The sequence below is a fragment of the Eupeodes corollae genome, chromosome 1, assembly GCF_945859685.1.
Source record: "Eupeodes corollae chromosome 1, idEupCoro1.1, whole genome shotgun sequence".
NCBI lineage: Eukaryota > Metazoa > Arthropoda > Insecta > Diptera > Syrphidae > Eupeodes > Eupeodes corollae.
In genome coordinates, this window is record NC_079147.1 from 265,084,515 (window position 1) to 265,099,173 (window position 14,659).

The 14,659-nt window shown below is 31.3% G+C and overlaps 1 non-coding gene across 1 annotated transcript; it reads right to left on the bottom strand.

The window, feature by feature from the left end:
* Positions 1-1,835: 1,835 nt before the first annotated feature.
* Positions 1,836-1,907, bottom strand: Trnae-cuc (transfer RNA glutamic acid (anticodon CUC)). The gene has a single exon. It is a non-coding gene; the product is annotated as a tRNA-Glu (tRNA).
* Positions 1,908-14,659: the final 12,752 nt, after the last annotated feature.

Consider the following 14,659-nt stretch of genomic DNA (forward strand, 5'->3'; position numbering starts at 1 on the left):
ATTTAAATTATAAGAAACCAATTGATTTACATTTTTTTTCTAAAACAAGACAATTTTGTAAAAAAAAAATTGGTAGTAACGAATTGCAGTGTGGTTGCTACGAACTGTCAAACTATATTCGCGTTCCACATACCATCCACACTGCAACGAAAAAATTGTTTGCGCTTAACTTAACCCCAAAATTATACCACTCTTGTATTATTTGTTGAAAAGGGTACTTATAAATTGAACATGTACTGTTCGTAGTTCATCGGCAACAGAAACAGAAAGCTCATTTAGGCTAGATGCGTTTATTGGAATGTAGAAAGTTGCCAATTTGTATCCAATTTAGATTCGGTACGTTGAAGTCACCTCCAATCAAAATTTCAAGTACTGGCTCCAAAAGAGCATATAGACATTCAATTAAGTCATTAAATTTTTCGTAAATGTCATTGTAAGAACTTTGTGATATATTTATAATAAATAAATATCCGGATACTACCTTAATTTTTATTCAAAAAAGTTCAATGTCAGTGGATCGAAAATCGTCAATCATGAATTCCTCCTCTTAAAGTGTCAGAAAGGTATGTTAGTATCATGACATCGCGTGGTAGATTTTTTATGTTTTTTGTAGCCCATGTTGGTCTTTTTCTAAAATCCATTTACATCCTGATAGTTTATAGGAATTTGTTTAAGCTGATTTGACGTCAATATAGCGTTGTCCGATTTTGACGAAAATGGTTTTGATTTATAATAATACTAAAAATACTTTTATCTCGTCTTCTATTTAATCGCTTTAAAAATATATGATGATTTTCCTGAATTGCTTTAAATTAATATAATTTTCTTTGTACTTAATATAAACTTATTTTACTGTTAAAATGGCAATAATTTGATAATTTGTTTAAAAACCATGGAAATAACTAATAAATGCCCATATTCAAAGAAATTTAATTTGCTTGCAATTATCTCAATTGTAAGATATTTATTTTTATTTGCTGTGCAATTATATAATTGAAAGTGGGAATTATTCAATAAAATTTAACTCTTTTGAGTGATAAAGGTCAATTAAGTTATTATTAAGGTATTGGTGATTATGAAATCCGTTGAATCATCTAATTTAAATCAATACAAACAAATAAATTGGGTAGGTCAACAGTCTGTAGAGAACTAGGGCCAAGCATTACTCTTAAAGGGGTTTGTCAATTCCTCGAAAGAGAAAGGACAAAGGACCCATGAAAAACTTTATGTGGTATAGGTACGGATTGACCCGAAGACCTCTAGCATAAGAATACTACGCACTAACCATCACATCACGGGTACTACAGTCAACTAATTTATTAATATTTAATTAAAATATCAATATGAATTTTATAGCTGTCTTTTTTTGAAGATCTCCAATTTTGTATGTGTACTCTTTCAAATTTTGTTTCAGGTTTCAAAATAGCTATCAAAAAATTTATTTTATGTGGACATTTAGAAAGAAAACAACTATGGTAACCCTAAAAAAAAAATGTATCTTTTACTCTAGCACCTGCTAGATGGCACTGAATTTCTTTTCTAGTAGATTGGTTCATGCATGTACTACATGAATAAAAACGGGTTTGATGATAAGTAACAAAATTCTTGCAGTGCAAGACTAATCTGAGCAATATTGAGCTACAATAATTTATAATTAAGTTATGAAACAAATATGTTTAGTGTTTGTATAAAAAAACATATAAAAACAATATATTATTAATGTTTGTGGAAATATAAAAAAAGAAGAGCTGAATATTGTTACAACTTTAAATAACCTTAAGTGAAAACATGAAAATAAGTTTACTGTCCCAAAAGTCTTAACATCAAAAAGGCATTTCCCATACCGGGAATCGAACCCGGGCCTCCCGGGTGAGAGCCGGGTATCCTAACCACTAGACAATATGGGAGTGTTAAAAACTAAGTAAAACTAAACTTATAAACATACGTCAAAATTGAAATTGTTCTGTTTATCCATCACTACATATTAGTCTTTTACTTTGCTTTGACTTCTAAATTATTATTATTTTCTTCAGAAGTACACTCCAATGTCCTCTTCACAGAGGAATTTGATTTTGAGGTTATTTTATATTGAAAACTCATGAATTAGGAAATACCCTTGATTTTACTCCCTTTTCGTCTTATGAAACGATTTTTGATAATTTTTAGTATTCTTAATTAATCTAAATTTTAAATTTTCCAAATTATAACTGATTCTTTAATTTTTTATTTTGATTTATTTAACATAGGCGGTAATTGTATTTTAATTGTAACTGTATAACTGTATAACTGTAACTGTATTTTAATTTCTTGTCGCTTTCTCTCAAGAGAATTTCTTGTAATTTCAACATAGAGAGTCAGACTTTATATGTTGGTTTGTTAGAAATGCATCTTGCATCCTGAACTAGTTCAATAGCCCAATGAAATAAATATTTGTAGCCTAAATCCGGAGCCAAAAAAGTAGCCCATATAATAGCCCAATTTTATAAAAATAGCTTCCATTATTTGAAAAAAAAGCAACAGAAAGTAAAATATGTGTACATTTTTGTTTATAAAAAAAATAGATGAAATTCACATCAATTATTAGTCCAAAGAAAAACTTCGCCCAATTCTTCATTTGGGCTTATTATAGCTCAATAATAATTGAGCAATTATTATTGGGCTACCATAGTAAAATTTCTTCAATTCCCTTTTTAGCATCGTTTTAGTTTATAGCTGCATTTGGTTTTATTTTGTCTTCACTGTACATCCTTTTGTTGCTAGTCATTTTAAATTCATGGCAAGCAGCTAACATTTGCATATCTCGATTATTACGCCAATTTAAGAATGTAATGCATCTATCCTACTATCGAGCAGTGACGTGTAATAGAAGATCGGCTCGTTTTCTGCGCATTGTTCCGCATATGTTTGTGTTTCGATTTTCAGATAAATTGCCAATCACCTAAAAGTGATTCACATAATCACATAATACAAACTGATTATCACTCATACGACCCATGTACCATATTTAATACACACATTTAGTTAAAATCCATGTATCAAAAATGACCACAGGAATAAAACACACTTTTTAATAGCAGTGTCAAATTATGTATTTAACCAACCCATTCTATGTCGAATCTTTCTGAATTAAAATTGTTGTTTGTTTGAAAAAACAAAAAAAAAAAAAACACAGGAGGTATGAGCGTTTCTAAATATATTTGTATGTAGAGAGTGAAGCCAATTTTCGGTAGCATAAGACAAAACAAATGTCTTGTATCAAATATGAAACATGGCAGGTATTGTTGTCTTTTAAGGTTTTACCTATTTTAGTAAAGGTTTTTTTTTTCAGAAACACATGTTACCAAGTTTTTTATTTATTTATTTATTTAAGTAGCAATATACATTATTTCTTTTACATTTAGTAAGAACTTGCTATTTTTTGAGATTTAGGATTAGCATTTTCCTTTTCAACTATTGATTTAAACTAACATATCATAATAATAAGTTGTAAATGAATTTTAATATTAATTATTTAAGGGAAAGCTACAATTAAAACCCTTATTCAACTATTAAAAACTAATATTGCAAAACTCCCACATTAAGTTTATGAATTATACATTTTTAAATACATTTTTTTGGCAAATTCATTTAGCCCAATTTTAAAGATTCTATCGAAAACATATAATTTAGTACAAAATACATTATATGAATATACAAATTTATGGTGGAGATAAACATTTAATCAGTCCGTTATCAGAGAAGGAACATTTTACATAACATTTTTGTGTCAAATTTTCGATAAAGGAGTCCAAAAGATTGACATTGCTTTGTTCATGAAGCCTGTAAGTTGAATAGCACCATAGTAAATCAAGCATCATTTTCAGAACATTGTTTTGACATGTTTGAAGCTTAAGTTTGTGAGTTTTGGCACAATCGCACCAAACAGGAGCACCGTGTAGGAGGATAGATTAAAAAATTGATTTGTACATTCAAATTTTATTTTATTTGCTAAGTTTAGAACTTTTGCATATTAATGGGTACAAAATTCTTTTATATAGATTTATCTTGTCAATAGTTGTAGATATGTTTGTGAAAATTGAATTTTTTGTCTACAATAACCCCAAGATATCGACAATGTTGGGACCAGTCAATATTAACAGAGCCCATTCCAAGTTGTACATTATTTGGGAGAAAACAAGATTTTCGACGCCTTGTAAACCAAATAGCTTGCGTTTTCAAAGGATTTACTTTAATCTTCCATTTAAAAAAGTATTTTTCTATTGAAGAAAGACTCACTTGCAAGTATTGCAGACGTCCCAAAAGTAAGTGCCCGATGTAAAAATAGCCGTGTCATCAGCAAACATTGCAATACCAATATTATTTCCAAGATTTGGTAAATCGGAGACAAATATATTAAAGAGGATGGGACCAAGTACTGTGCCTAGAGGAATTGCATATGGAATATTATGTACTGAAGATAAATTGTCTTCTACTTTTACTAAAAATTTTCTCCCACTTAAAAAGCTTTGAATAATTTTTACTGTCGCAATTTGAAAGTTAAATTTAACAAGTTTAGGAATCAATGCGTCGTGCCATACCGTATCGTATTGAAGGCCTTTTTAACATCCAAAAGTACTAAGCAGTCGACTCTTTTCTACAAAATTTTTCTTTTACATGATTTTTGATTCTCAAAATTTGGTGATTGGTGCTATGAATGGGCCTGAAACCAAATTGATAATCAGGCAGAATATTATTCCTAGTGAGATGATTATCAAGATTTTCCTTGATCAAGTAACTTGCTTATAGGGCTCAGCAAGCTTATAGGTCTATAGCTGGCAGCATCATATCTTAGTTTACCAGGCTTTGCAACTGGTATCACCATGGCAGTTTTCCAGCAATCTGGGAAGTAACTTAATATAAGACAAGCGTTGAAAATTGAAGTTAGGTATCGTAAGCCTGAGAGGGGGACAGATTTCAAAAGTCTATTGCTTATAACGTCCATGCCAGGGCACTTTTTATTTTTTAAGCTTTTAATCAATTTTCTTACCAAGTATTTACCAAAATTTTGTTTCCTATTGTGTAATACTTTCTTCCACAACAAAAACATTCGAAAATTTTACCATAAAAACAAATAAAATATATCAAAGATAGCCAACGTTAATTTCATGAAAATAAATTCTTTTTCAAAGTTTTCTTAAAATACATTTTTATTATGTTTTTGATTTGACTGTTTCTGGACATGTATGTGTAAACACATAATCAAACATTTTTCATTCGTTTTTATTGAAAAATTAAGATCTACATTTAAATAGTTTCGAAAAACTATAAATAAATATTTGGATAAATATAATAGGGGAAAATATTTCTCGCAGAAGCAAAAGCACTTTATGAACTAAAATGCAATTGTTTTCAACATTTAGTAAAATTGAGAGAAAATTGGAATTCACAGTTTTTTTTTACAAAGAATAAAAACCTAAAAAAACATTCCTAAAACTTAGTAAAAATTAAAAAAATTGGCTTCAATCTATTTTGGTGTTAAAGAAAATATAGTTTTCGACAAGCAATATAGTTTGTGTATTAAAAAAAATAAATTAAAATCCACGCCAAATGTGTAGAAAATTATATTCCATCTTCGATATCTCATGAATGAAAGAAGGTATAGACTTCAAAAGTATTTCAATTGGTGCTAAATTTTGCTGTTAAAATACGTTCTTAAAAAAATCTAGTCTGCATTTTTTATTTAAGAAATAAAAACTTATAAAATAAAATTGGTTTTCGGCTAAAAATCTCGGTAAATAAAAATACATTTTGAAACTATTTAATCATATTAAAAATGTAAATTAAAGTTATTTTTTTTAGTTATTTTTTTTAGAAAAATTCAACATATAACTTTTTTAATTAAGCAGGAACACCTACAAAAATAACAAAAAACTGATAAAAAGGGATTTCAGACTCTGGTATTAGGCGGATAAAGAAAGATATTAACTTTTGTTTAAGTTTGAATCAAGATATCTCAGCCGTGTTTTTATTAATTTGTGTTGCTTAAAATACAAAAGAAATATTTTTTTTCCACAAAAATATTCCAAAAAAGAGGTTAAGATGCGACCCACACTGATAACTTTCCATCCCGTCTGTCAATTTGTCTTGCTTACAAGTTTGTAGGTTTTCGTGTTGGGTTAAAAAAGTTGAATTACTCTTACACATTTTTAACTCACCATCAATATTTTTCATATAACGAAATAGTTTAGTTTGAAAATCTAATTTTGTTAAATACATCTTTTGTTGAAAACAAATTTTTACCAATTTTAGAAGCATTTCTTAACTTTTTTTATTTCCTAAATAAACGAATACAAATTGGATGAATGAAATTAATTTGAGAGATATTGAGAACCGAACATCAATTATTACCAAATTTGTATGTAAAAAACGGACTGTTGGATTTTTATAAAAAAAACTACTGAATATCGAAAACAATATTTCTGTGAAATAAAAAGTTTGACGACAGTATTTTTAATATTTGAAAAGCCATTTGAGTTCAAAGTAAATTTTGGCCAAGTTTTAGTATTGTTTTTTTTTATGTTATTATTTTTTGTAAAAAAAATAGATTTTTCTCAAAATTTTACCAAATGTTGGAAACAATATTTCTTATAAGTTAAAATTTGTTTGAAGCCAATATCTCAAAGTTTTGAAAAGATATTTAAGTGAAAAGTCAACTTTTACCAACTTTGAATAATGTTTTTTTTTTTAGGTTTTAATTTCTTATACAAAAAACTGTCTATTTAATTTTGTCAAAATTTTACCAAATATTAAAAACGTTATTTTTGGTTGCATAAAATTTTTTTGGAGATGTAATCATTTTTTATTCGTAAAATTTTTGAGATGACAATTTTGTTTTTTAGTTTTTTTTTGATTTATAAAAAAATAGTTAATTGGATTTTTTTCCAAAAATATACTGGTTTGGTATAACGTTACGATATATATTTATATAATATAAAATTTAATTCAAGTCTCTATTTGGTATTTGGGGACGTTGAAATGTCAAGAAATGTAAAAATTTTCAATTCGACAAATCGGACCCATTACAATAACTTCCTTACTTACTTAAGGTGTTGCTACAGTCCGGGGCGGACCTGGGCCTCAACCAACATGCTAGCTCGGCCAATAGCTAGCTGTCTCCAGTTTCGAATGCCAAGTTGGTTGAGGTTCTTCATCCACCTGAGTCGTGTTCTTCCCCTCGAAGACCTTCCGGGCTGGATCGTTGATGTCCATCCGCTCTACATGACCTAGCCATCTAAGACGTTGGACTTTAATTCTGCTAACCAGGTCAGTATCGCTGTACTGTTCGAACAGTTCGTAGTTGCATCTTCTCCTCTAATCTCCATCTATTCGTACGGGACCAAAAATCACAAGAAGAATTTTTCTCTCGGAGCATCCTAAGACGCTCTCATATTTCTTTGACAGGGCCGAGGCCTCAGCGCCATAAATGAGAACCGGGATGATGAGTTTAGATGCTCGAGAGAGGACTTTACTTTTCAATTGCCTTCTAAGTCCAAAGAAGCAGCGATTTGCAAGAGTTATTCTCTGTTTGATTTTAGCGCTGGTGTCGGTGTCTGTATTAATAGCGGTGCCTAGGTAGACAAAGTCCGTAACTACCTCAAGTTATAGCTGTCCATGGTGACGTTTTGTCCAACAAGTCGTTTTTCAATGTCCTTTTTTGATGACAGCGTATACTTGGTCTTCATTGGCCACTAAACCCATCTTCTTTGCTTCCGTCGCAATGCTCAAAAACGCTCCACTGACATCACGATTTGAACTTCCAATTATGTCAATATCATCTGCGTACCCGAGTAATTGGATGGACCTTTCTAAGATTGTGCCTCTAGTGTTGACGGTTAAGTTTTGCACAATTCTTTCCAGAACGATATTGAAGAAGTCGCATGATAGTGCATTGCCTTGTCTAAAACCTTTTTTGACATCAAATGAATCGGTTAGATCTTTTCCGACCTTGATAGAGCACCGTGCATTCTCCATCGTCATTCTGCACAAACGGATAAGTTTGACAGGGATGCCAAAACTAGAAATTGCTCTGTAGGGCCCTTCCCTATAGATGCTGTCATACGCGGCTTTAAAATCGATAAAGAGATGATGAGTATCGATTTGAACTTCCTGGGTTTTTTTCAAGATCTGCCGTAGTGTGAATATTTGGTCGATAGTGGACTTTTCTGGTCTGAAGCCACACTGATAAGGACCAATCAGGTTGTTAACGAATGGCTTCAGACGTTCACATAATACGGCAGAGAGGATCTTATACGCAATGTTAAGGAGACTGATGCCTTTGTAGTTGGCGCAGTTTACAGGGTCTCCTTTCTTATGCACACTATGCTGAGATTCCACTTATCGGGCATGCTTTTTTCTGACCATATTTTGCAGATGAGTTGGTGCATGCTCCGTACCAAGTCATCGCCTGCTGCTTTGAATAGTTCGGCAGCGATGCCGTCAGCTCCAGCAGCTTTGATTTACTTAAGTTTAGATATAGCTATCTTCAATTCGTCAAGGTCGGGTAGGCGAGGTTGAGTCGTTCTATCTCCCTTACAGCGGAATTCTGTTCGTCATCGCAGTTATATAATTTGGAGAAGTGATCTTTCAATTCTTTAAAACTGCTATGGTAGAAAAACAACCACGCAATTTTCTTGAGAGCCCTGCACTAAGTAATTCATTTGATTTGAACAATTATTTGGTTACAAAGTTTAAGTATTATGGTTATGAATTTGAGATAGCTTTTTCTTAGCTGTCAGCTTGAATAGCAATATATTATAATGGAAATAAAAAGTTATATAAACAATATTAAAAGGAAAATTTAACTTCAAATATACTCAGTCATTAACAAATTTCTGTATTTAATAATAGATTAAAAAAAATACACAATTCTTTCCAGTTTTTTCCGTTTTAAAAATTTGTAATGTTTCCATCATTTAAAACGTTCCTTTCCTTGATATGCAAGTCTTTGGTGTTTGAAGATTGGTCATGAAATGAAAATTGTCTTCTTTGGCCTTCATGTTGCACAGCGTGCAAAATTGATCGTATGCACCATTGTATGGACTGCCGTTAAGGTAGATCAGCTGACATCTCGATTTAAACAGCAACGATATTTTTTCGTAGCTAAGGTTGTCCTTAAAGTTGTTACTGCAGAGGTGGTAATTAAATTGTGAATATATAATTCTGCTTTCAGATTGTCGTTCTTCTTCAATCAATGCATTACGAATGTAGTCTTCATTTATTCACATTCAGGAGTAAAGTTGTTCTTTTAAGGAGTCTAGGTTACTGAAGTTCCAGTCTAAATTAATATTGCAATAAGAGACAATATTTTGCCATTTTATCATCCACTAGTCGATGTTCCTTTCTTCATAGTGCAACAATTTTTTCGTTACACGAGTATCAGAATGTGAAGCAATTTTTAAAATGTAGTCTGCTTAAGGGTATTAGTAAAAATCTTAGGCAACCCTGTTTCAACATATATTGCATAATTTTGGGGGTTTCTTGGTAGATGAAACATTTTGTTCAGAAAATTTCGATGAAATTTTTCAACCACTTCAAATTTACCTATTCCCCAAATTTAAGAAGCTTACAGTGTGTTTATTTTACTACGGTGTCGAGTACTTTATATTTAGATGAAAGATTGATGTTTTGGTTGTAAAATATTTTCACCACGTCCGTCATATTGACCAAGCTGTGGGAAGCAGCAGCAATTCCTTGGAGGTGGTTTTTGAAGTCTAGAACCGTATTCATTTTTTCTCCCAGGTACTTATATTCTTAAGTAACTTAATAATAACATTTTGAATTTCATTAACTGTTATTTCCAAATCTAGAATTTGGTCCAAGACTGAAGGTTCTGCATATGCGAATGATAAACTTGATTTGTTGAAAAGCAACCCTTTGAAGTGCAAAGCGAGATCATCTGCGGATATAGTTGCGCCTATCACGAAGTTCGACCCGTTTATTTCCTTGGCTGCTTTCCAAAACTCTTTTGGGTTTTTAATGAGTCCTTTCTTTCTGTACTACTATCTGTATACAAAAATTTATTTGAAGTCGATATCTCTTCGGGTTCTTAAGTTATGGACGACAAAAAAAATGTCTCGAACGTACATTAAAATCTTTTATATTGACTCTAGGGACCTTGAAACGTCAAGAAATGTCAAAATTTTCAATTCGACAGATCACACCTATTACAATAACTTCTTATGAGAAGTTAAAAATGTACCTGTCAATGTTTACTTTGTCAAGTTTAATGAAATTTCTATCAAATTCGAAAAAGTCTGTTAGAAGAAAACTTCAAAACACAAAAATTGGTTTTTTTCTAAAATTAACTTCAAAGTTCTGATGAACCACATACAATTAAAATCTTTTTCAATTATTTTTCTTTAATTATATCGAAAATTAACAATTTTGTTTTTTTCTGAAGATGTTTGAAGAAAAATCTATTGTAATTTTTTATTTTGTTTAGAGAAAATTGTATTTTGAAAATATTCAAACAAAAAATCAATTTTTTTTTTAAACACCCGACTTTTTTAAATATTCATACATCTGATCTCAAAAACGTTAATTTTCGTTTTCTTCTGAAGATAATATAAATTACTTTTTGTTCATAAAATATTTTATTATTGAGCTGTTAATAAAATCAATAGTTTTTTAAAAATCTTATTTTCTTGTAAAAAAATAAATACAAATCTTTTGAATATCAATACCTAAGGGTCTTAAAATATGGAAAACGAAAAGAGGAATCTTAAAGTCATCAGGCTGTTGAACTGCTTGCTTCGATTTCTGTTTTATTTGACCGGTTAAATACTTTTGTTTTAATAATTTTGACTTGATCTTTTACATTTGTCAAAAACTACACAATAAAAGAACAAACTGCTGAATCAATAAAATGCACTTCTTTCAAAACAAACATAATACATCTTTCCTTTACATACAATTTATTTGATTGACATCTTATGTACATCGTGAATTCAATAATTAAATAAGTTTACACAGTATTGTAGAAAAAAATACCAACTATTATTTGAGTATGTTTTTCTTTTAGTTCAATCTTATCCTCTTTAAAGAACAAACAACCTAAGGAAAAATAAGAAAAATGACATTAGATATGTATGTGAATTGTACAGTACACTACAAGTCTTATTTGTTCAGAATGATAAAGAAAAAGTAAAGAAAGAAACCCTCATATTTAAAAAAGAAAAATGATAAGCCAACCGATAAGACATCATATTTCGGCTTTTTGTACCTATTGGAAAAAATTCTGACAGTTTTCGTTCTTTCTTTTTGTTCGTTCGTGAAAACGAACATTTTTATTTATTTAATAAAATTTCAAAACTTAACATACAATTATACATAATCTATCTACTTAAAGTTATAAACAAACAAAAACAGTAGAAAAATATACAATTTCTCAAATTATTATTGCACTTGTAAGTTTTTTTGAAACTCGAATAATGGAAGACTTGGATTTAGTCGTTTTCGAAAAAATTTACACTTTTTTTTTATCTATCTGTAGGTATAACTTAAGTCTAATATTGCACAGGATATATGAACGCAAACAGTCCTTTGCGTGTCTGCCACCAATGATGACGAAGACGATGTCTCGCAAATTTCCGCACCCAAAACTCCTTTTCTTTATCGATCCTTGGAATCAGACGTCATCCTGGATCACGCTGATTTCCATTGGCACCACCGCTGTAACGATGACGACAACGGCGACGGTTATGGCGATGGTTACGGTGACGCAGGACTATCGAAATGAAGCCAATTAGTCCTAATTGATTTGGTGACGCGTCGTCGTCGTCGTCGTAGTCCTCGTTATCGTTATCGTCCTCGCCTTCATCCTTCCTTCCATTCAGAGATATAGAATTTCATCCTTATCGAAAAGGTCTACCTCTCCTGATGATAGGTTTCCCTGAGTGAGTGTCTGGTGTGCGTATAGTTTAGAGTCCTTATCAGGACATTTATATTTTCTGCTATCAATAATTGCACTTGAAGAATTTTAAAATATTTTGCTTTCAGCAATAAAACAAAAACTAACGATTGCATTGCACTTGTCCATTCCCGCCGTGGCTTTTAGTCTCGTCCCAGGAGATTGAGGATATTCGTAGATATCCTGCTGATTATGATTACCACCAGCGCTGGCTTGCTGTGGAACTGTGTGGTGTCCATTGCCAGTGCTGTTGTGAGTTAAACTGACTTAACATCGATTTGATCCGCGTCTTTTATAGCGTGAGTGTTTGATTCCCCAGCAGAACACATCATCAACCACCATTCCAAAAATTGTAGGTACTATCCGATCACAAAAACAATGTACACAACCAGTGATTTGAAAATAAAAGAAACTCATTTATGTACTTTGGGTCCGTCATCGTCTTGTGATCGTCTCAACTTGATCTCGTATAGGGTCCAAGTAAAGGGAGACGCACAGAGGGTACCTAGGGTATGCGTGAGTGCGTTAAAAAGGGAATCAAAACAACATTACGATCGACGATGACGACGACGGGTTGGGTTGCTTTTTAATGACGATTATACGACCACGTCGAAGACTACGACTACGACGACGACGTTGATGTTGATGACGATGACTTTCGATTTAATTCCTAGAGGGAAAGATAGATTGTGGTTATGGAAAAAACGGGAAATCGCTAGGAAAGACGATAAAAGTCAGTATTTTTTTGTATTTGTATCTTTTTTCAGCCTTTTATGTACGTTAAGAGTTTGTTTTTTAGGGTCGTCCCTCTGATAGGTCTAGCGTCTTCTCCCGTCCTTGCCTTGCCTATTTTTGTCAGTTTGGTCATTATGTGTTCATAGGGTTATTGCTAGCTGTGGGAATAGGTAGGTACATAAGATTGGTTAGTATATGACAGTAAAATATCGTCGCCTTAAGCGTAATCCGGCAGCCGAGGGGGTAAGAACTATATAAGAGATTGAGAACCTCAACCTATAGGTAGTAGTAGTACATTGTATACAATTCTCTTTTGGTCTTGTTTTATAGGGCTTGAGATGGGTACATTTTTCTTGTCAATTTTTCTTTTTTGAATGCGAAGGTATAGCTATGGTCATTTTATATAATGGGGAAAACTTGATTTGTGTGGTTTGACTAGATTCATTTATAAATGTACTGAGGGCTATGTACCCTATACATAATCTTGGGAACATTTAAAGTAGAATATTGAAGTACTCCACCGTAATTGTAATTTTGTAATGGGGAAAACAATTTATCATTTTTTTTCGTGTTGGACTATAATACAGATGACTTAGGGAAAAATTGAGATTTTGAATTGTAGATTCCCTATTGTCAAATATTATTTTGTGAGGCTTTAGGCAATTTTGACTCTTAGTTAATATAAGAAAATTTGTGTGTTAGATTTAAACAAGTATAATTTAAACTTTATTTGATTTTAACCATTTTTATGACAATGGAAAAATAACTACCTTTTATCCAAGTATTCCTGAATTGTTGATTTTGTCAATATAATCATTTCCTTTTACATCAAAAAAGTATTTTTACTGGGAAAGAGTAAAATTTTGTTTAAATGTTATTTTAAGAGTTTTTTAAAAACTTTAAACTGCTTCATAAAAAATGAGTAAAACAGGCCTTATCCACTTTTGTTTATGACCATAAATAAATCTTGGTTTTGCAGATCGTGCAAGACTAATGACCCTTACGAAACTTGACTTACGATGTTTAAGAGACTCAACCATTTTAAATAAATATAGAATTCAAATGACCTCAAAAATTGTACCAAAGAACAAAATTTTTAAATATCAGAAGAGTTTCTTTTTTTGCAATCGATGTCTGAAGACCCATACATTTTTAGATTCTCTTATTTAAGTCCTGGAATTTTGAGGATAGTTTCATACTGGTTTTTGGGTGTCTATATAAAGATATTAAATTTGAATAATTATAACCAAATATAATAATTCATTAATATTATTATTTACGTAAGACCTCAGTATATTAATGATTGAGTTTTAATTTAATATGAAAATAATTTTGAGTTTTACCCAACAATGTTTTTCAATTCGCGTATAACAATATTAATAAATCAAAGAAATTATGTTAATCAAATTGTGCTAGTGGTGTTATAAGTAGTTTAACTATATACATACGAGTACTATTTTTAAACAAGTGTTTATTTCAATATGTAAGTAGATATGAAGAGATGGCATTAATCAGAACCTGCTGACGGATTTATATTGACAAAATATAACGATTAAAACAGATATTTACCCATATCGCAAGTTAGCTATGAAGGACCGATTCCTGCTCGGCCTACTCATCAGCCCCTTCATTTCTATCAATGCCAAAATGACATCTAACCCAAATAAAAGTGACGAGTAGGTTGAAGTTGAGGCTAAATAGTTCATAACTAAGCATAGAAGATGGTGTGGCCGAATTGATAGCCATAACAGCCTGGCTGTCAGAGAAGATAGTCGTGTTTTTATTTTGGTTTGAGTATTTTACAAGCTTTTCTGATTGCTAGTAGTAGAAAAGACTAAGAGATATTTAAGGACTCATAAAAGATTCTTAACTCAACTTCACACTCTATCTTTGACCCGTCTTAAGTGAGGTTCAAGGCAGCTGTGCAGTAGTCGGTGTCTGTCGCAAAAATATGATCTGGAATGTCTTTTTTTAATC